The sequence below is a fragment of the Rutidosis leptorrhynchoides genome, chromosome 8 (assembly GCF_046630445.1).
Source record: "Rutidosis leptorrhynchoides isolate AG116_Rl617_1_P2 chromosome 8, CSIRO_AGI_Rlap_v1, whole genome shotgun sequence".
NCBI classification, from domain to species: Eukaryota; Viridiplantae; Streptophyta; class Magnoliopsida; order Asterales; family Asteraceae; genus Rutidosis; species Rutidosis leptorrhynchoides.
In genome coordinates, this window is record NC_092340.1 from 11419854 (window position 1) to 11442751 (window position 22898).

At 33.6% G+C, this 22898-nt stretch overlaps 1 non-coding gene across 1 annotated transcript; it reads right to left on the bottom strand.

Annotated features, from left to right (window-relative positions):
• Positions 1–12466: 12466 nt before the first annotated feature.
• LOC139865287 (small nucleolar RNA R71) lies at positions 12467–12573 on the bottom strand. The gene has a single exon (XR_011764811.1). It is a non-coding gene; the product is annotated as a small nucleolar RNA R71 (small nucleolar RNA).
• Between the last annotated feature and the right edge of the window lie 10325 nt (positions 12574–22898).

Consider the following 22898-nt stretch of genomic DNA (forward strand, 5'->3'; position numbering starts at 1 on the left):
ATTGGTAACAAATCTATTCCAACCATAACTTAATCAACTTGCATTGTATATTATGTAATCTTGAGATACCATAGACACGTATACAATATTTCAACCTATCATGTCGACACATCTATATATATTTCGGAACAACCATAGACACTCTATATGTGAATGTTGGAGTTAGCTATACAGGGTTGAGGTTGATTCCAAAATATATATAGTTTGAGTTGTGATCAATACTGAGATACGTATACACTGGGTCATGGATTGATTCAAGATAATATTTATCGATTTATTTCTGTACATCTAACTGTGGACAACTAGTTGTAGGTTACTAACGAGGACAGCTGACTTAATAAACTTAAAATATCAAAATATATTAAAAGTGTTGTAAATATATTTTGAACATACTTTGATATATATGTATATATTGTTATAGGTTCGTGAATCAACCAGTGGCCAAGTCTTACTTCCCGACGAAGTAAAAAAATCTGTGAAAGTGAGTTATAGTCCCTCTTTTAAAATCTAATATTTTTGGGATGAGAATACATGCAGGTTTTATAAATGATTTACAAAATAGACACAAGTACGTGAAACTACATTCTATGGTTGAATTATCGAAATCGAATATGCCCCTTTTTATTAAGTCTGGTAATCTAAGAATTAGGAAACAGACACCCTAATTGACGCGAATCCTAAAGATAGATCTATTGGGCCTAACAAACCCCATCCAAAGTACCGGATGCTTTTGTACTTCAAAATTTATATCATGTCCGAAGGAGGATCCCGGAATGATGGGGATATTCTTAAATATGCATCTTGTTAATGTCGGTTACCAGGTGTTCACCATATGAATGATTTTTATCTCTATGTATGGGATGTGTATTGAAATATGAAATCTTATGGTCTATTGTTACGATTTGATATATATAGGTTAAACCTATAACTCACCAACATTTTTGTTGACGTTTAAAGCATGTTTATTCTCAGGTGAATACTAAGAGCTTCCGCTGTTGCATACTAAAATAAGGACAATATTTGGAGTCCATGTTTGTATGATATTGTGTAAAAACTGCATTCAAGAAACTGATTTCGATGTAACATATTTGTATTGTAAACCATTATGTAATGGTCGTGTGTAAACAGGATATTTTAGATTATTATTATTTGATAATCTACGAAAAGCTTTTTAAACCTTTATTTATGAAATAAAGGTTATGGTTTGTTTTAAAAATGAATGCAGTCTTTGAAAAACGTCTCATATAGAGGTCAAAACCTCGCAACGAAATCAATTAATATGGAACGTTTTTAATCAATAAGAACGGGACATTTCAAAAACCGTATGGACATATTGAATAATTCAGGACAAAGGACAATTAACCCATGGTAATAAATTAAAATCAACACGTCGAACATCATGATTACGGAAGTTTAAATAAGCATAATTTCTTTATTTTATATCTCATCATACTTTAAATCATCGCACTTTTATTTATTGTCATTTTATTTATTGCACTTTTAATTATTGTACTTTTAATTATCGCACTTTTATTATCGTTATTTACTTTATGCTTTAAATTAAGTTATATTTATTTTTAATATTTTACATTAGGTTTTAATTGTGATTTAAGACATAAAATCGACAAACCGGTCATTAAACAGTAAAAACCCCCTTTTTATAATAATAATAATACTACTTATATATTTGTATATATATATATATATATATATACAAATATAATTTAAAATAAAAAAATACAGCGTTAAACTTGGTTAGTTCCCTGCGGAACGAACCGGACTTACTAAAAACTACACTACTCTATGATGCACCTACAATAACCTTGGATCTAGCAGTACAGGAAATCGTGTAGGATGCACCTACAAAGAATTCACTGCCTGCAAACCTTTGGAATTTGATGGAACCGAAGGACCGATCGGATTGAAACAGTGGACCGAGAAGGTCGAATCGGTGTTTGCCATAAGTAAGTGTACTGAAGAGGACAAAGTGAAGTACGCTACGCATACCTTCACAGGTTCTGCATTAACATGGTGGAATACCTATCTAGAGCAAGTGGGACAAGATGATGCATACGCACTACCGTGGTCAGCATTCAAGCACTTGATGAATGAGAAGTACCGTCCCAGAACCGAGGTCAATAAGCTCAAGACAGAACTTAGAGGGTTACGAACCCAAGGGTTTGATATTACCACGTACGAAAGACGATTCACAGAATTGTGCCTATTGTGTCCGGGAGCGTTCGAAGATGAGGAAGAGAAGATCGACGCGTTTGTGAAAGGATTACCGGAAAGAATCCAAGAAGATATAAGTTCACACGAGCCCGCCTCCATACAACAGGCATGTAGAATGGCTCACAAACTAGTGAACCAGATTGAGAAAAGAATTAAAGAACAGACGGCTGAAGAGGCCAATGTGAAGCAAGTCAAAAGAAAGTGGGAGGAAAACGATGATAAGAATCACCAATACAACAACAATAGCAATTACAATAATAATCGCAACAATTATCCCAACAATCGTAACATCAATCGCAACTACAACAAACGGCCCAACAACAACAAAAACAACAACAACAACAGCAACAACAATAACAGCAACTACAACAATCATCCCAACAACAATAACAACCGCAACAATAACAACAATCAGAAGCAGCTATGCCACAGGTGTGAAAAGTATCACTCGGGGTTCTGCAACAAATTTTGCAACAAGTGTAAAAGAAATGGTCATAGCGCGGTGAAGTGTGAGGTATATGGACCAGGAGTTAACAGAACGAAAGGAACAAATGGTGTCGGAACGAGTAATGGTGGAGCAAGTAGTGTCGGAGCAAGTTATGCCAATGTAGTTTGTTATAAATGTGGAAAACCGGGCCACATTATTAGAAATTGCCCGAACCAGGAGAACACGAATGGACAAGGCCGCGGAAGAGTTTTCAATATTAATGCGGCAGAGGCACAGGAAGATCCGGAGCTTGTTACGGGTACATTTCTTATTGACAATAAATCTGCTTACGTTTTATTTGATTCGGGTGCGGATAGAAGCTATATGAGTAGAGATTTTTGTGCTAAATTAAGTTGTCCATTGACGCCGTTGGATAGTAAATTTTTATTCGTATTAGCAAATGGTAAATTAATTTCAGCAGATAATATATGCCGGAATCGAGAAATTAAACTGGGTAGCGAAATATTTAAGATTGATTTGATACCAGTAGAGTTAGGGAGTTTTGATGTAATAGTTGGCATGGACTGGCTGAAGAAGGTGAAAGCAGAGATCGTATGTTATAAAAATGCAATTCGCATTGTACGAGAAGAAGGAGAACCCTTAATGGTGTACGGAGAAAAGGGCAACATGAAGCTACATCTTATTAGTAATTTGAAGGCACAAAAACTAATAAGAAAAGGTTGCTATGCTGTTCTAGCACACGTCGAGAAAGTACAAACTAAAGAAAAGAGCATCAATGATGTTCCCCTCGCAAAAGAATTTCCCGATGTATTTCCGAAAGAATTACCGGGACTACCTCCACATCGATCTGTTGAATTTCAAATAGATCTTGTACCAGAAGCTGCACCAATAGCTCGTGTTCCTTATAGACTCGCACCCAGCAAGATGAAAGAACTGCAAAGCCAACTGCAAGAACTATTAGAACGTGGTTTCATTCGACCAAGCACATCACCATGGGGATCTCCTGTTTTGTTTGTCAAGAAGAAGGATGGTACATTTAGGTTGTGTATTGACTACAGAGAGTTGAACAAACTTACCATCAAAAACCGTTATCCACTACCGAGAATTGACGACTTATTTGATCAACTACAAGGCTCGTCGGTTTATTCGCAGATCGATTTACGTTCTGGATATCATCAAATGCGAGTAAAGGAGGATGATATTCCAAAAACTGCTTTTAGGACGCGTTATGGTCATTACGAGTTTATGGTTATGCCGTTTGGATTGACTAACGCACCAGCTGTGTTCATGGACCTTATGAACCGAGTGTGTGGGCCATATCTTGACAAGTTTGTCATTGTTTTCATCGATGACATACTTATTTACTCAAAGAATGATCAAGAGCACGAAGAACATTTGAGAAAAGTGCTAGAAGTATTGAGGAAAGAAAAACTGTACGCTAAGTTTTCAAAGTGTGCATTTTGGTTGGAAGAAGTTCAATTCCTCGGTCACATAGTGAACAAAGAAGGTATCCAGGTAGACCCGGCAAAGATCGAAACCGTTGAAAAGTGGGAAACCCCAAAAACTCCGAAGCATATACGTCAATTTTTAGGATTGGCTGGTTACTACAGAAGATTCATCCAAGATTTCTCCAAAATAGCAAAACCCTTGACTGCATTAATGCATAAAGGGAAGAAATTTGAATGGAAGGATGAACAAGAGAAGGCGTTTCAATTATTGAAGAAAAAGCTAACTACGGCACTTATATTGTCATTTCCTGAAGGGAATGATGATTTTGTGATTTATTGTGACGCATCAAAGCAAGGTCTCGGTTGTGTATTAATGCAACGAACGAAGGTGATTGCTTATGCGTCTAGACAATTGAAGATTCACGAGCAAAATTATACGACGCATGATTTGGAATTAGGCTCGGTTGTTTTTGCATTAAAGACTTGGAGGCACTACTTATATGGGGTCAAAAGTATTATATATACCGACCACAAAAGTCTTCAACACATATTTAATCAGAAACAACTGAATATGAGGCAGCGTAGGTGGATTGAATTGTTGAAGGATTACGACTTTGAGATTCGTTATCACCCGGGGAAGGCAAATGTGGTAGCCGACGCCTTGAGCAGAAAGGACAGAGAACCCATTCGAGTAAAATCTATGAATATAATGATTCACACTAACCTTACTACTCAAATAAAGGAGGCGCAACAAGGAGTTTTAAAACAGGGAAATTTAAAGGATGAAATACCCAAAGGATCGGAGAAGCATCTTAATATTCGGGAAGACGGAACCCGGTATAGGGCTGAAAGAATTTGGGTACCAAAATTTGGAGATATGAGAGAAATGGTACTTAGAGAAACTCATAAAACCAGATACTCAATACATCCTGGAACGGGGAAGATGTACAAGGATCTTAAGAAACATTTTTGGTGGCCAGGTATGAAAGCCGATATTGCTAAATATGTAGGAGAATGTTTGACGTGTTCTAAGGTCAAAGCTGAACATCAGAAACCATCAGGTCTACTACAACAACCTGAAATCCCGGAATGGAAATGGGAAAACATTACCATGGATTTCATTACTAAATTGCCAAGGACTGCAAGTGGTTATGATACTATTTGGGTAATAGTTGATTGTCTCACCAAGTCAGCACACTTCCTGTCAATAAGAGAAGATGACAAGATGGAGAAATTAGCATGGCTGTATTTGAAGGAAGTCGTCTCAAGACATGGAATACCAATCTCTATTATCTCTGATAGGGATGGAAGATTTATTTCAAGATTCTGGCAGACATTACAACAAGCATTGGGAACTCGTCTAGACATGAGTACTGCCTATCATCCACAAACTAATGGGCAGAGCGAAAGGACGATACAAATGCTTGAAGACATGCTACGAGCTTGTGTTATTGATTTTGGAAACAGTTGGGATCGACATCTACCGTTAGCAGAATTTTCCTACAACAACAGCTACCATTCAAGCATTGAGATGGCGCCGTTTGAAGCACTTTATAGTAGAAATTGCAGGTCTTCGATTTGTTGGAGTGAAGTGGGGGATAGACAAATTACGTGTCCGGAGATAATACAAGAAACTACCGAGAAAATCATCCAAATTCAACAAAGATTGAAAACCGCCCAGAGTCGACAAAAGAGCTACGCGGATAGTAAAAGAAAAGATATAGAGTTTGAAATTGGAGAAATGGTCATGCTTAAGGTTTCACCTTGGAAAGGCGTTGTTCGATTTGGTAAACGGGGGAAACTAAATCTAAGGTACATTGGACCATTCAAGATTATAGATCGTGTCGGACCAGTAGCTTACCAACTGGAGCTACCTCAACAACTCGCGGCTGTACATAACACTTTCCACGTCTCAAATTTGAAGAAATGTTTTGCTAAAGAAGATCTCACTATTCCGTTGGACGAAATCCAAATCAATGAAAAACTTCAATTCATTGAAGAACCCGTCGAAATAATGGATCGTGAGGTTAAGAGACTTAAACAAAACAAGATACCGATTGTTAAGGTTCGATGGAATGCTCGTAGAGGACCCGAGTTCACCTGGGAGCGTGAAGATCAGATGAAGAAGAAATACCCGCATTTATTTCCAGAAGATACGTCAACACCCCCAACTGCTTAAAATTTCGGGACGAAGTTTATTTAACGGGTAGGTACTGTAGTGACCCGAACTTTTCCATGTTTATATATATATTAAATGAAATTGTTATTTACATAATTAAGTGTTTCCAACATGTTAAGCAATCAAACTTGTTAAGACTTGATTAATTGAAATAGGTTTCATATAGACAATTGACCACCCAAGTTGACCGGTGATTCACGAACGTTAAAACTTGTAAAAACTATACGATGACATATATATGGTTATATATATAGTTACCATGATTTTATTATAAGTATGTATCTCATTAGGTATTTTAACAATGAGTTATATACATAAAAATGAGACTATTAATTTAAGAAACTCGAAAATGATATATATAACGATTATCGTTATAACAACGTCTTACTAGGTACATATGAATCATATTAAGATATTGATACACTTGGTTAATTATGTTAAATGATAAGTAAATATATTATTAAGTGTATTAACAATGAAATACATATGTAAAAATAAGACTACTAACTTAATGATTTCGAAACGAGACATATATGTAACGATTATCATTGTAACAACATTTAACTGTATATATATCATACTAAGATATATTATATATCATAATATCATGATAATATAACAATTTAACATCTCATTTGTTATAATAAACAATGGGTTAACAACATTCAACAAGATCGTTAACCTAAAGGTTTCAAAACAACATTTACATGTAACGAATAACGATGACTTAACGACTCAGTTAAAATGTATATACATGTAGTGTTTTAATATGTATTCATAAACTTTTGAAAGACTTCAAGACACTTATCAAAATACTTCTACTTAACAAAAATGCTTACAATTACATCCTCGTTCAGTTTCATCAACAATTCTACTCGTATGCACCCGTATTTGTACTCGTACAATACACAGCTTTTAGATGTATGTACTATTGGTATATACACTCCAATGATCAGCTCTTAGCAGCCCATGTGAGTCACCTAACACATGTGGGAACCATCATTTGGCAACTATCATGAAATATCTCATAAAATTACAAAAATATGAGTAATCATTCATGACTTATTTACATGAAAACAAAATTACATATCCTTTATATCTAATCCATACACCAATGACCAAAAACACCTACAAACACTTTCATTCTTCAATTTTCTTCATCTAATTGATCTCTCTCAAGTTCTATCTTCAAGTTCTAAGTTTTCTTCATAAATTCCAAAAGTTCTAGTTTCATAAAATCAAGAATACTTCCAAGATTGCAAGTTTACTTCCAAGTTTTCTAAATCCATTCCAAGTAATCATCCAAGATCAAGAAACCTTTGTTACTTACAGTAGTTTATCTTTCTAATACAAGGTAATAATCATATTCAAACTTTAATTCAATTTCTATAACTATAACAATCTTATTTCGAGTGGAAATCTTACTTGAAATTGTTTTCGTGTCATGATTCTGCTTCAAGAACTTTCAAGCCATCCAAGGATCCTTTGAAGCTAGATCTATTTTTCTCATTTCCAGTAGGTTTATCCAAGGAACTTGAGGTAGTAATGATGTTCATAACATCATTCGATTCATACATATAAAGCTATCTTATTCGAAGGTTTAAACTTGTAATCACTAGAACATAGTTTAGTTAATTCTAAACTTGTTCGCAAATAAAAGTTAATCCTTCTAACTTGACTTTTAAAATCAACTAAACACATGTTCTATATCTATATGATATGCTAACTTAATGATTTAAAACCTGAAAACACGAAAAACACCGTAAAACCGGATTTACGCCGTCGTAGTAACACCGCGGGCTGTTTTGGGTTAGTTAATTAAAAACTATGATAAACTTTGATTTAAAAGTTGTTATTCTGGGAAAATGATTTTTATTATGAACATGAAACTATATCCAAAAATTATGGTTAAACTCAAAGTGAAAGTATGTTTTCTAAAATGGTCATCTAGACGTCGTTCTTTCGACTGAAATGACTACCTTTACAAAAACAACTTGTAACTTATTTTTCCGACTATAAACCTATACTGTTTCTATTTAGATTCATAAAATAGAGTTCAATATGAAACTATAGCAATTTTATTAACTCAAAACGGATTTAAAATTAAGAAGTTATGGGTAAAACAAGATTGGATAATTTTTCTCATTTTAGCTACGTGAAAATTGGTAACAAATCTATTCCAACCATAACTTAATCAACTTGTATTGTATATTATGTAATCTTGAGATACCATAGACACGTATACAATATTTCAACCTATCATGTCGACACATCTATATATATTTCGGAACAACCATAGACACTCTATATGTGAATGTTGGAGTTAGCTATACAGGGTTGAGGTTGATTCCAAAATATATATAGTTTGAGTTGTGATCAATACTGAGATACGTATACACTGGGTCATGGATTGATTCAAGATAATATTTATCGATTTATTTCTGTACATCTAACTGTGGACAACTAGTTGTAGGTTACTAACGAGGACAGCTGACTTAATAAACTTAAAATATCAAAATATATTAAAAGTGTTGTAAATATATTTTGAACATACTTTGATATATATGTATATATTGTTATAGGTTCGTGAATCAACCAGTGGCCAAGTCTTACTTCCCGACGAAGTAAAAAAATCTGTGAAAGTGAGTTATAGTCCCTCTTTTAAAATCTAATATTTTTGGGATGAGAATACATGCAGGTTTTATAAATGATTTACAAAATAGACACAAGTACGTGAAACTACATTCTATGGTTGAATTATCGAAATCGAATATGCCCCTTTTTATTAAGTCTGGTAATCTAAGAATTAGGAAACAGACACCCTAATTGACGCGAATCCTAAAGATAGATCTATTGGGCCTAACAAACCCCATCCAAAGTACCGGATGCTTTTGTACTTCAAAATTTATATCATGTCCGAAGGAGGATCCCGGAATGATGGGGATATTCTTAAATATGCATCTTGTTAATGTCGGTTACCAGGTGTTCACCATATGAATGATTTTTATCTCTATGTATGGGATGTGTATTGAAATATGAAATCTTATGGTCTATTGTTACGATTTGATATATATAGGTTAAACCTATAACTCACCAACATTTTTGTTGACGTTTAAAGCATGTTTATTCTCAGGTGAATACTAAGAGCTTCCGCTGTTGCATACTAAAATAAGGACAATATTTAGAGTCCATGTTTGTATGATATTGTGTAAAAACTGCATTCAAGAAACTGATTTCGATGTAACATATTTGTATTGTAAACCATTATGTAATGGTCGTGTGTAAACAGGATATTTTAGATTATTATTATTTGATAATCTACGAAAAGCTTTTTAAACCTTTATTTATGAAATAAAGGTTATGGTTTGTTTTAAAAATGAATGCAGTCTTTGAAAAACGTCTCATATAGAGGTCAAAACCTCGCAACGAAATCAATTAATATGGAACGTTTTTAATCAATAAGAACGGGACATTTCAAAAACCGTATGGACATATTGAATAATTCAGGACAAAGGACAATTAACCCATGGTAATAAATTAAAATCAACACGTCGAACATCATGATTACGGAAGTTTAAATAAGCATAATTTCTTTATTTTATATCTCATCATACTTTAAATCATCGCACTTTTATTTATTGTCATTTTATTTATTGCACTTTTAATTATTGTACTTTTAATTATCGCACTTTTATTATCGTTATTTACTTTACGCTTTAAATTAAGTTATATTTATTTTTAATATTTTACATTAGGTTTTAATTGTGATTTAAGACATAAAATCGACAAACCGGTCATTAAACAGTAAAAACCCCCTTTTTATAATAATAATAATACTACTTATATATTTGTATATATATATATATATATATATATATATATATATATATATATATATATATATACAAATATAATTTAAAATAAAAAAATACAGCGTTAAACTTGGTTAGTTCCCTGCGGAACGAACCGGACTTACTAAAAACTACACTACTCTACGATTAGGTACACTGCCTATAGTGTTGTAGCAAGGTTTAGGTATATCCACTCTATAAATAAATAAATAACTTGTGTAAAATTGTATCGTATTTAATAGTATTTCTCAATAAAAATATAACTATTTCGTATACATCTCGCATAACATCAAGTATTTTTGGCGCCGCTGCCGGGGATCGCCGAAGCGAAACGCTATATTCTAAAAAAAAATAAAAAATTTAAGCTATTTTCGTAAAAATATTTTGTTTTTATAAAGTATTGAAAATATATATATATATATATATATATATATATATATATATATATATATATATATATATATATATATAAGTTTTTGTCTTTAAAAAGTATTTTTATTTTATTTTAAAATATATGTTTATTCTAAATTTTATAATTATTTTGTAATATTTTGAAAATTAAAAAATCAAAAAAAATAATAATAATTAAAACTGAAACAGGGCCGAACCCGTCGGAGCCCAAAACCATTTCTGGAATTACAGGCCATGCGACCGCATGGCTATAAAACCCTCAACTCATGCGATCGCATGAGCTGAGGTGACAGGTCAGTTTCCTAGTCTGATCGATTAGGGTTAAGGGTTTTAATTATTATTATTAATTAATTAGAATTAGGGTTTAATTTAATAATAATTAGTTTTATTTTTTAATTAAATTTTATTTTTAAGTTTTAATTAGTTTTATTAATTTATTAATTAATACTTTTATAAAATAATAATATAAAAATAATATTTTTATAAAAATAAGTAATTTAATCATTTGTTTGTCTCTTTTTATAAATTGTATATTTCTAACGTTTAATTCGTAATTTGTATTTTTATAGTTCTTAATTAGTTTTAAACTTAGTATTTTGCCATAGTAGCTCTAGATTTTTAGGCTTTGCCGTAAAATCCCTTAAGTGCTTTTTCTTTAGACTAAGATTTAGGTGCTTAAGAATTTTGCGATGCCGTTTTAAGATTTTAGTACTAATTAAGTTATTGTCGTTTTGGATATAGAATTTCTTTTAAGCTTTAATACCTTTAGACGTAAGTTTTAATTCTTAATATTTAGACTTTTAAGTTTCGACGCTTTATTTTCTTATTTTTATTTTTTGGCTGTTTGTTTTTCGACGATTATTTTCCGACCTTTTATTTTTCGACGTTTTTCGACGCGCTCTTTTTCTTTCTTATTTCTCGACGCTCTAGTTTTTAGGACATAGAGTTTTCTTTATTTTCTTTAAAACGTCGACGAAAAATTATTTTAAGTGGTTAAATTGATAGACATCCAAAATTTTCTGGTTCGTAGTAATAGTTGGATTTGTTAGTGGCGAGTTGTGGGCTTTCGATTTAAAGGGTCCTGGCTACCTGCTGCATCTATTGGCTATTCAAAACGTGGGCAAAATCAGAAAAGTCTATTAATTTGATAACTTATATAATTTTTATCTTTTATAACTAATAGGATATTGAGTGAATGCACCGAGCAAAACGTTCACCACCTTTCATACGTTCACCACCTGTAACTCGATCAAGACATCTAGCCAACATTGTCGCCGTTGATTTTTCTTTAGAATCGTCATCTAGTCGACCAAGTACTCCAATTCAAATTTCCGAAAATCCATTTTTTGAACCCAACCTCACAATTGAGAATCCGGAGGATATTCAGGGACAATTCAGATATCCTGAACCACTAATCATTCCTCCTGAACCACAAATCACTCATCCAGAGATTGTCGAGGAAGAAACCATTAAATCAGAATCCTCTAGTGATTCAGATTCAACAATTTCAATCATGGAAAATCTGGAACCTCTAAGTATGGAAGACCGAATGAGAGCTAAACGCACTGGCCAAGGTCACGCAATTACTCAACCAGACATTAATGCGCCAGATTATGAAATCAAAGGACAAATCTTACACATGGTAACTAATCAATGCCAATTTAGTGGTGCGCCGAAGGAAGATCCAAACGAACATCTTCGAATCTTTAATAGGATCTGTACTCTATTCAAAATCTAAGAAGTGGAGGATGAACAGATCTATCTCATGTTATTTCCCTGGACTTTAAAGGGAGAAGCCAAAGATGGGTTAGAATCGTTACCTGAAGGGGCGATTGATACATGGGATGTTTTAGTTGAAAAATTTCTTAAACAATTCTTCCCGGCATCTAAAGCCATGAGACTTCAAGGAGAAATAGTTACGTTCACACAGAAGCCAAATGAAACATTATATGAGGCATGGAAAAGATTTGGAAAGTTGTTAAGAGGATGTCCTCAACATGATTTAGACACTTATCAAATAGTACAAATATTCTATCAAGGATGCGACATCACTACAAGAAAAGACATCGATATAGCAGCTGGTGGTTCCATTATGAAGAAAACCGCAACTGAAGCTTACAAAATTATTGATAACACTGCTTCCCACTCACATGAGTGGCACCAAGAAAAAGATATCGTTAGATCATCTAAAGCGGCTAGAGCCGATTCTAGCCATGACTTTGATTCCATTTCTGCAAAGTTAGATACTTTCGAAAGATGAATGGAAAAGATGACTAAAGATATTCACGCAATACGAATTAGTTGTGAGCAGTGTGGAGGACCACATTTGACAAAAGATTGTCTCAGTATTGAACAAATAATGGAACAAAGAGAGAATGTTTCATATATAAACCAAAGGCCTGGAAATAATTATCAGAATAATTATCAACCGCCAAGACCAAACTACAATCAAAATCAGAATTATAACCGAAATGTTCCATACAACAACCAACAAGGTCCTAGCAATCAACAAGTATCTAACAATACTTACAACCAGCAAAGACCTATTTTTCAAAATAAACCACCACAAACCAATGATAAAAAGCCAAATTTAGAAGACATGATGTCGAAGCTAGTTGAATCTTAAACGCAGTTTTTCACATCTCAGAAACAAATGAATGAACAAAATGCTCAAGCATTTAGAAATCAACAAGCTTCTATTCAAAATCTGGAACAAGAAGTGAGTAACCTAGCAAGGTTAATAGGTGAAAGAAAACCGGGAAGTCTACCTAGCGATACAAATGCTAACCCCCGGAATGAAACAACTAAAGCCATTACCACGAGAAGTGGTATTACACTTAAACCACCTGAAATGCCAGTAATTTCTGATGACTCTATTCCTACTACACAAGAACCACAATCCGAGCAAGATAAGGAAACATAACCGGTAGTTGAAAAGGTTAATGAAGATAACACAGTTAAGGCTAAACCTTATGTTAAACCATACCAACCACCGCTTCCTTACCCGAGTAAAATGAGAAAAGAAAGACTTGAAGCCGAGCAATCCAAATTCTTGGATATGTTTAAACAAATAAATGTAAATCTTCCTTTCATTGATGTGATTTCAGGAATGCCAAGATATGCTAAATTCTTGAAAGATCTAATCACAAATAGAAAGAAAATGGAAGAACTTTCGGCTGTCACAATGAATGCTAATTGTTCTGCAGTGTTGTTGAATAAGATACCAGAAAAACTCTCAGATCCAGGAAGTTTCACAATTCCATGTTTTCTGGGTAGTCTTAGTTCAATAGAAGCATTGGTAGATTTAGGTGCTAGTATAAATTTAATGCCGTATTCACTATACACTAAACTAGACCTCGGAGAATTGAAACCAACACGAATAAGCATACAACTAGCAGATCGATCAGTAAAATATCCTAGAGGGATAATGGAGAACATGCTAGTTAAAGTTGGTACTTTAGTATTTCAAGTAGATTTTGTTATTCTGGACATGGAAGAAGATTCTCGAGTTCCTCTCATATTAGGAAGACCATTCTTAAACACGGCTAAAGCAATAATAGACGTGTTCGGTAAGAAATTGACCCTAAGTATAGAGGACGAGAGTGTTACCTTTTCTGTGGATAGAGCTATTCAACAACCGCAATCTGCAGATGATACATGTTATTATATTCAAACTATAGATTCACATGCAGAATTGTTAGAAGAATTTCCAGAATTAAAAGGAACAAGAGAATGTTCTTTAGGAGAAGGAACTGAACCAATTAATGAAGCTGAAATGTTAGCCACACTCATGGCTAATGAATACGAACCAACAACAGAAGAACTTCAAATGTTAAAAGAGAAAGACAGATATCGATACAAATCATCGATAGAAGAACCACCGACATTAGAGTTAAAGCCACTTCCAAACCATTTGGAATACGCTTATTTACATGGTGAATCTGAATTACCTGTAATAATATCATCTTCCCTTACGAAAAATGAAAAATCTCAACTCATTTCTGTGCTAAAAGCTCATAAACCAGCTATTGCATGGAAGATTCATGACATTAAAGGTATAAGTCCTTCGTATTGCACACATAAAATCCTTATGGAAGAAGGCCATAAAACCTATGTGCAACGCCAACGAAGACTAAATCCAAATATGCAAGATGTTGTTAAGAAATAAATTATTAAACTACTAGATGCAGGTTTAATTTATCCAATTTCTGATAGTCCATGGGTAAGCCCAGTTCAATGCGTGCCTAAGAAGAGTGGTATGACTGTCATCACAAATGAAAAAAATGAGATTATTCTTACTAGGACTATAACAGGATGGCGTGTTTGTATTGATCATAGAAAATTAAATGACACCACCAGAAAAGATCACTTTCCCTTATCTTTCATTGATCAAATGTTGGAAAGGTTAGCTGGGAATATTTACTATTGTTTTCTTGACGGTTTTTCCGGATATTTTCAAATTCTAATAGCACCCGAGGACCAAGAGAAAACCACGTTCATGTGCCCTTATGGTACTTTTGCTTATAAACGCATGCCATTTGGACTTTGCAACTCCCCTGCAACCTTTCAAAGGTGCATGATGGCGATTTTTCACGACATGATAGAAGAATGCATGGAAGTTATCATGGACGACTTTTCAGTCTTTGGTGATACTTTTGAATCATGTCTAGTTAATCTTGAACGAATGCTTATTAGATGCGAGCAATCAAATCTAGTTCTTAATTGGGAGAAATACCATTTCATGGTTAGAGAAGGCATCGTTCTTGGTCATAAAATTTCAAAGGAAAGAATTGAAGTGGATAGAGCTAAAGTAGATGTAATTGCTAAATTTCCACATCCCACCAATGTTATAGGAGTTAGGAGTTTTCTTGGGCATGTCGGTTTTTACCGATGTTTCATAAAAGATTTTTCTAAAATTGCCACTCCTATGAATAAACTCATGTGCGATGCAAGTGATTTTGCAATGGGAGCCGTTTTAGGACAAAGGATGGAAAAACGATTTCAACCTATTTATTACGCTAGTAAGACGTTACAAGGAGCACAAACGAATTACACAACTACTGAAAAAGAACTCCTTGCTATTGTCTTTGCTTTTGATAAATTTCGTTCATATCTCGTTCTAGCTAAAACGGTGGTCTATACCGACCATTCTGCTCTTAGATACCTATTTTTGAAACAAGATGCCAAACCACGATTAATCCGTTGGATCTTACTCTTACAAGAGTTCGATATTGAAATCCGAGATAAAAAGGGAGCGGAAAATCTCGCCGCTGATCATCTTTCTCGTCTTGAAAATCCTGAATTAGAAGTTCTAAATAAATCGGCCATACAAGACAACTATCCTGATGAATATCTATTAAGAATCGATTATAATGAAATTCCATGTTTTGCAGACTATGCAAACTATTTAGTATGTGGATTCCTTGAAAAAGGGTTGTCGTACCAAAAATGAAAGAAATTCTTTAGTGATATAAAACACTATTTCTGGAAAGATCCACATTTGTTTAAAAGTTGTCCCGATGAAATAATCCGCCGATGCGTATTAGGAGATGAAGCTAGTCAAATCTTAAACCATTGTCACACAGGACCAACAGGAGGGCATTATGGGTCTCAACTCACAACAAGAAAAGTTTACGACGCTGGATTCTATTGGCCTACAATTTTCAAAGACGCACACCTTCTTTGTAAATCCTGTAATGCTTGTCAAAGGGTCGGAAAAATAAGTCAACGTGATGAAATGCCAAAAAATGTCATTCAAGTATGTGAAGTATTTGACTTTTGGGGTATTGACTTTATGGGTCCATTTCCAAAATCTCATAATAATCTCTACATTCTCGTTGCCATTGATTATGTATCTAAATGGGCGGAAGCACAAGCTCTCCCAACTAACGATGCACGAGTTGTAGTCAACTTCTTAAAACGTCTTTATGCTAGGTTCGAAACACCAAAAGCTTTAATAAGTGATCGGGGTACTCATTTTTGTAATAATCAACTTGAGAAAGTTCTCAAAAGATATGGAGTAACTCATAAAATCTCAACCGCTTATCATCCACAAACAAGTGGACAAGTTGAAAATACCAACCGAGCATTAAAAAATATTCTAGAGAAAACCGTAGGATCAAATCCAAAGGAATGGTCCATGAAATTGGAGGATGCACTCTGGGCTTTTCGAACAGCCTACAAAACTCCAATTGGTACCACACCTTTTAAACTCGTTTACGGAAAAGCATGTCATCTTCCAGTAGAAATTGAGCACAAAGCATTTTGGACTTTGAAGACATGTAATCTTGATTTACATGAAGCCGGACGTCTACGGTTAAGTCAACTAAACGAATTAGAAGAATTAAGACATGAAGCATACGAAAATCTATAAAGAAAGAACGAAGAAATGGCATGATTAAAGAATCAGAAGTTCAAAAGAATTTAAAGAAGAAGACAGAGTTCTTCTTTTCAATTCACGATTCAAGCTATTTCCTGAAAAATTGAAATCAAGATGGTCTGGACCATTCATAGTCAAAAGAGTTTTCCCATATGGAACAGTAGAGTTAATGAATTCAAATGGGATTGAATTTAAGGTTAATGGTCACAGAGTTAAACATTACATAGATAGTCCAATGGAAGTTGAAGATGAAGTTAATCACAATTTCGACACCACAGCTAACTAAGTATGGGAAGATTCGAATCTTTTAAGGGTAATATGTATATCTGTTAGAGTTAGATTTTCTGTTTTCGTGTAGTTTTTGAAAATGGAATCCGCATGGTCTTTCCCTTGCAGACCCTAAAGAACTAGTCTTCTCCCTCCATTCTGAATTTTTATTTCTTTTAGGTTTTACGAGATGAAGAATTCCTTTGATCTGAACCATGGGCTACTACTACACGCTATGATTACTAAACATAATAATAACATCTTCCCGAGTGAACTGGTATCATTAATAAGAGGAAAAATGGACGAAGTGAGGAAAGAACTCAGGAAGAATCATCATAAGACACATTTTGGTAAAGGAAAATCAAAATCTACAACAAAAAGAAGAGCACAACACCTTGAAAGATGTCATAAATGCGGAAAATGGTCACACGAAGGAAAATGTTCGAACAATCAAACATATTCAAATACCGAAATTGTTACTCTATGCAGAGAAGGACCGTTCATATGTTTAGAAGAAAAGTTATTGAAGAATCGAGGTTACGCTTATGTAGCTATGGAAAACCAAATCACACGACTCTCCTATGAGTCGGCTAAAGCAGGTCTCTGAGAATTCTATCTCACAGGTAAGTATGTACAGTTTTTATTTGTTTTTATTTATTTCTTTTAACCTTTTAATAATAAATGCTGAATCGTTCGCTATAAAGTATTAAATTGATATTCAATGAAATTAGGTACGCGAAACCGAAATTATTGATATCATACAAAAATTTATTACATCACTGCGAAATTTACCATTTATTCTTAAGGTATAAATATCTTTAATCAATCAATACAAAATATTTTAGAAATTCGTCAGGAGTAAAACTAGGTAAAATAGCCGAAATTAATTTACCCAAAAGAGGGACGTATATTTTTGTTAATATTTGATTGATTAAAGTGGGATAAAAGACCAAAAAGTTTTTTAATTTTAATTTTTACCTTGTTTTTAAATTAATATTAAATTATTATTGTAAATTTTTAAAACCAATATTTTTAAGTTTTTAAATATTTTAAAAATTAATATTTTCAATATAAGTTTGTAAAATTAATGTATATAAATATTAATAATACTTATATGAAATTTTATGCATTTTAAATTTAAGCTTGGTGTGAATTTAAAAAACAAAAAAATGTACTTTATTTCATTAAGTTAAAAATGTGATTTCTAAAAATTCGCCGTGAGTTGAAGACTAGGTCGTTGAACCGAAATTGCTTTACCCGAGGGCGGGACGAGAAATTTTATTATCATTATTTTTAATCATATTGAATTAAAGTATGCCAAAAACATTAAAAAAAACTCAAAAATCTTTGCTTTTAAAACAACACTTACAAATGACAAATTTTAAAATTTTGTCGAGAGACGAACTAGGACAACGATCCGAAACGCCCTCAATATAAAAGGAAACAAAATTTTAAATTTATTTCATTTTTGTTTTTATAAGTCAAAGGTTTTAAATTTAAAATATATATATATATATATATATATATATATATATATATATATATATATATATATATATATATATATATATATATATATATATATATATATATATATATACCTGGACCCCATGCGATCGCATGGGATTTGCAAGGGGGATCCATGCGATCTCATGGAGGCAAAAATCTGGGCAGAAACAAAAAGGCACGAGCAGATCTCTGTATCCTCACAAAAACACACACACATACCCGAAAACTCTCCCAAACACCCTCAAATTTCACCAATTTTTCACCAAAATCAACGAAATTCATCACAATAATCCGCTATAATCATGTCTTTTCTCAGATGGGGAAGCAGAAAGATAAAGATTTCACCCCTAAAACTCTTAAAATTCGAATTTGAGTGTTCTTGAGCTATTTTTTACCTAATTTAATTTTGTTAATTTCTAGTGTAATTAGAGTTAAATTGTTACTATATTATGCATGTATAACCTAGATTGATGCTATTTAACGTGATTTGAAGCCTTAAATTTCAAAATTTTTAGAAATCTAGGGTTTGTGTTCTTGAGCAATTTGGGGCTTTTTGATATAAACAGGTTATGGCCGATTTCTGTCATGAATTATTGCTAAATTAAGTTGTGTAATATGTTTAGGTAGCTAAATGATCCAAACTTTGATCCTAAACATGATTTTTGAGAATTAAAGTGGACTTTTTAAGTCTAAAATTCATGAATTTGATTAATTTGATATAAATGCCATTTGAAATTTGTTTAATTGCTAGTAATGAGTATTTTGACATGTTATTTGAGTTGAATTCTTATGAACTTTGTAAATATTTTCATATATGCTTATTTGAAAAAGTGTAGAATTGATAAAAATATGGAAATGAGTATAAGTTTAATATGAATTAAACATGTTATTGTAATTATTTTAATTTGTTATTTTGCTAACACTAATGCATATTTGGATGCACAAATTTTGTGTTTAATTTGTTTTGCAGAGAAATACCGATACTGATGGTGCATCATCATCATCTAGAAAACCTGCTCCGGAACCACAGCCAGAGATGCAATATCACGAACCGGAGCAACAACAGGAACAACAACAACAACATTATGATCAACACGTCCCATACTATGAACCAGACCCACAATTTTTTATTGCTTACGTTGTATTTCCTGTTCACCATATAATAGAACACCCAACAATTCATGAAGAACAGTTGCATCCCAATTTAAGGATTGATAGAAGTTGGAGAGATTACCCGATGTACCAAAGTAACAAATTTAAGCTTTGAACCAAAAATGTAGAAGTTCCAAGGGTAATAGATTAGGAGCCTTTGGAAAGGGTCCACCTAGCTAACGCAGTTAGGCAGCATCTAATCCAAAGGTATGGCAGCTCTTCTTTTACTGATTGGGAACGTTTATTTACCACTCATAGGCCTGTATATAAAGAGTGGTGTGTTGAGCTAATGAGTACTATAGCTTTTAATAAAGATGTCGATAGGTTAGACGATAAGAGTTTTCTTAGATTTTTACTTGGCCGTTGGATGTACAGGATGTCCATGCTGGACATGGCCAGGGCTTTACAGATTTACACTCCTGCTGAATTACTATCATCTGATTGTACAAATTTGATTTATCATGGTGAGCGGGTAGATAGAAATTTTGACGCTAACGCCATCTGGAGGCGTATGTCAAATTATAATGTTTTTACGCGGGGAGGAAGACACTCCTATTTAGATATTAATAAAGCCGAGCTTCGTATAATACATAGATTCTTAGCAAACTCGATTACACAAAGAGGAAACAACAAGGAGAAAATGACCTTATACGATTTATTTTACCTTAAGTGCATTCAAAACACTAGAAGCTTTGTTAATATCCCCTACTGTGTTGGTTTTTATCTGTCCAAAATGGTGGAAGGTATACAGGAAGGGGGAATAATAGGAGGAGGTATTTTTGTTACTCTCATTGGAGAGTATTTAGGTGTAGATATGGATCAAGGGGGTCCGATGATGGTATGTAGGGAATAGGACGAGACTTTAGGTTTGTAAGTCTATCAAGGTGCAAAGGTATTGACTAGGAGACGCAATCAGGCAGTACAATATCAGGGCCGCCATCCATAGGTAGAGAGGGGTTCGAATGAGGAAATGGAGGAAGCGATGACATTAGGGATGTCATTAGGGATAGTGCTACTGACGTTTTCCAGCGTATAGATGAGGTAGAAATGACTAATGAGGATAGGCATCGTCGGTATGAGCAGTGGCAAGCCGCGAATGAGTATGAGACTTCCAGGCGATGCCAACACGATAGCTGGCAAGTTCATCAGCACCAAATCATGAGCTAGCAATCATATCAGGTACCAAATAACTACATCTCGACTCGACCTGCTTACTATTCACCACATCAGCCCGACATACGACCACCCTTTGACCTGTACGACCCCAATCAAGCATACCAGAACACCTATCACCAACCTTGGAACCCGAACGACGATATGAACTGGAACCCCTATCCAAATCAATAGTGTTCCATTGGTGATGTCTTCTCTTTTATTATTTTATCTATTTATGTTAAACATTTAACATTTTGATACTTTAATGTAATGTTTAATATTTTTATTATTTTGTACTAATATTTCATTTTTATAATTTGAAAGTGGGATATTAAGTCCCATTTCAAATTACCATGCATGTTTATATTTGTATTGTATGTATTTTATCTCATGTACACAACAGGGTAAAACAGCCTATTTTCAAAGACTGACATTAAGTTCAGCAAAAGCTATTAATTTTGACGACAAAACGAAAAACAAGTGTGATGTAACAACAGCAGGAATGAACAAATGATGTGCACCATTTATCATTCAACAACAATATGTTTGGAAACTTTGGTAAAATTTAATCATTTTTCTACGCTAATCACCCTCAATAATTTAAATTGTTACTGATTTCTTGCAAATGAGGGCATTGCAAGATCTTAAGTGTGGGAATGGGTTAAATTCTTTCGGATTTTTTAAAAATTTTAATTTAAACACTTGGTTACCATTAAAAATACTAGTAACGCAGTAGTTGTATTAGAATCTAGTGCTCTCTGATAGTAAATAACAGCCCTAGTCTCATATACTGACTACCCAATTCTAGTAAAAATTTTAAAATTTTTTTTCAAATAAATGAATTCAAAATCATGTTTATACATATTTATGAACGATAAAACTAGGTGTTAACACCGAAATTATTGTTACCTCGGAAAGGACATAAATTGAGAAACAACCCAAAACGTTTGAATTCATTTAAAATGGAATAGAGGAGAATAAAAAGGCAAAGAAAGGAAAATAAAAGTCAAGTGTGAGAAAAATTTACCAAGTTATTTAGAACATATATCACATATTTTTGTACAAATAATTGAAGATACTTTTGTTTTGGACGATTTTAATCAAGTTTTACCCAGTTTATTTTAATAGAATTTAAAAGGAAGTAAAGTCTTCCGAGAAAAAGACATGCGCTTCTTGATTTAGGTCAGGAAGTTGTCGTCCAGATCAGTTGTAGAGTCTATGAAAAACCTTGAAAAGTTTTCTCAAAAATCAGCTGGAAATCCACGGATCTCAGCATCAAACAGGGTCGCCAAGTGGTCAGACTTATCCTAACCATGAGAGGATCTGTCTCGTACAATGGGGGGCACCGTGCAAATTAGCTTATAAGACTAATGAATCAGATCTCCAGAAAGGATAATCTCCTTAAAGATCAAAAAATCAGCTTTTAAGCCTGATATTACTCAATCCTTGAGATTGACCTTAAAGATTGAGAATTACAAACTCATGGAATTCAATGATATCTAAACTCGAGCTTGAACGAGAAAATATTTTGATCAAATTACAAACCGATTTGTTTTCTGAAAACCCATTTTCAATGCGTTCATTACCATTGAACGTAAAATTCTAGGAATTCATCTGGAATTCATTAGGTCACCTGAATCAAATCGGGTGTCAACCGTAAGAACGGTGGTTGCATAGCATGGTCGAAGACAGGACCTTGTGCCAGACCGAAAAACTATAGGGTGATCTGTACTATTGCTCCTACAAAGGATAGTAATTGCATCCGACACGTTATAGACCATAATCAAAAGCATGTCACGGGACATTGCCTCAACAGTTGCTTGTTCAACGCTTTCCTTTACAACCGGACGGTAGTTTACGGAAAGGT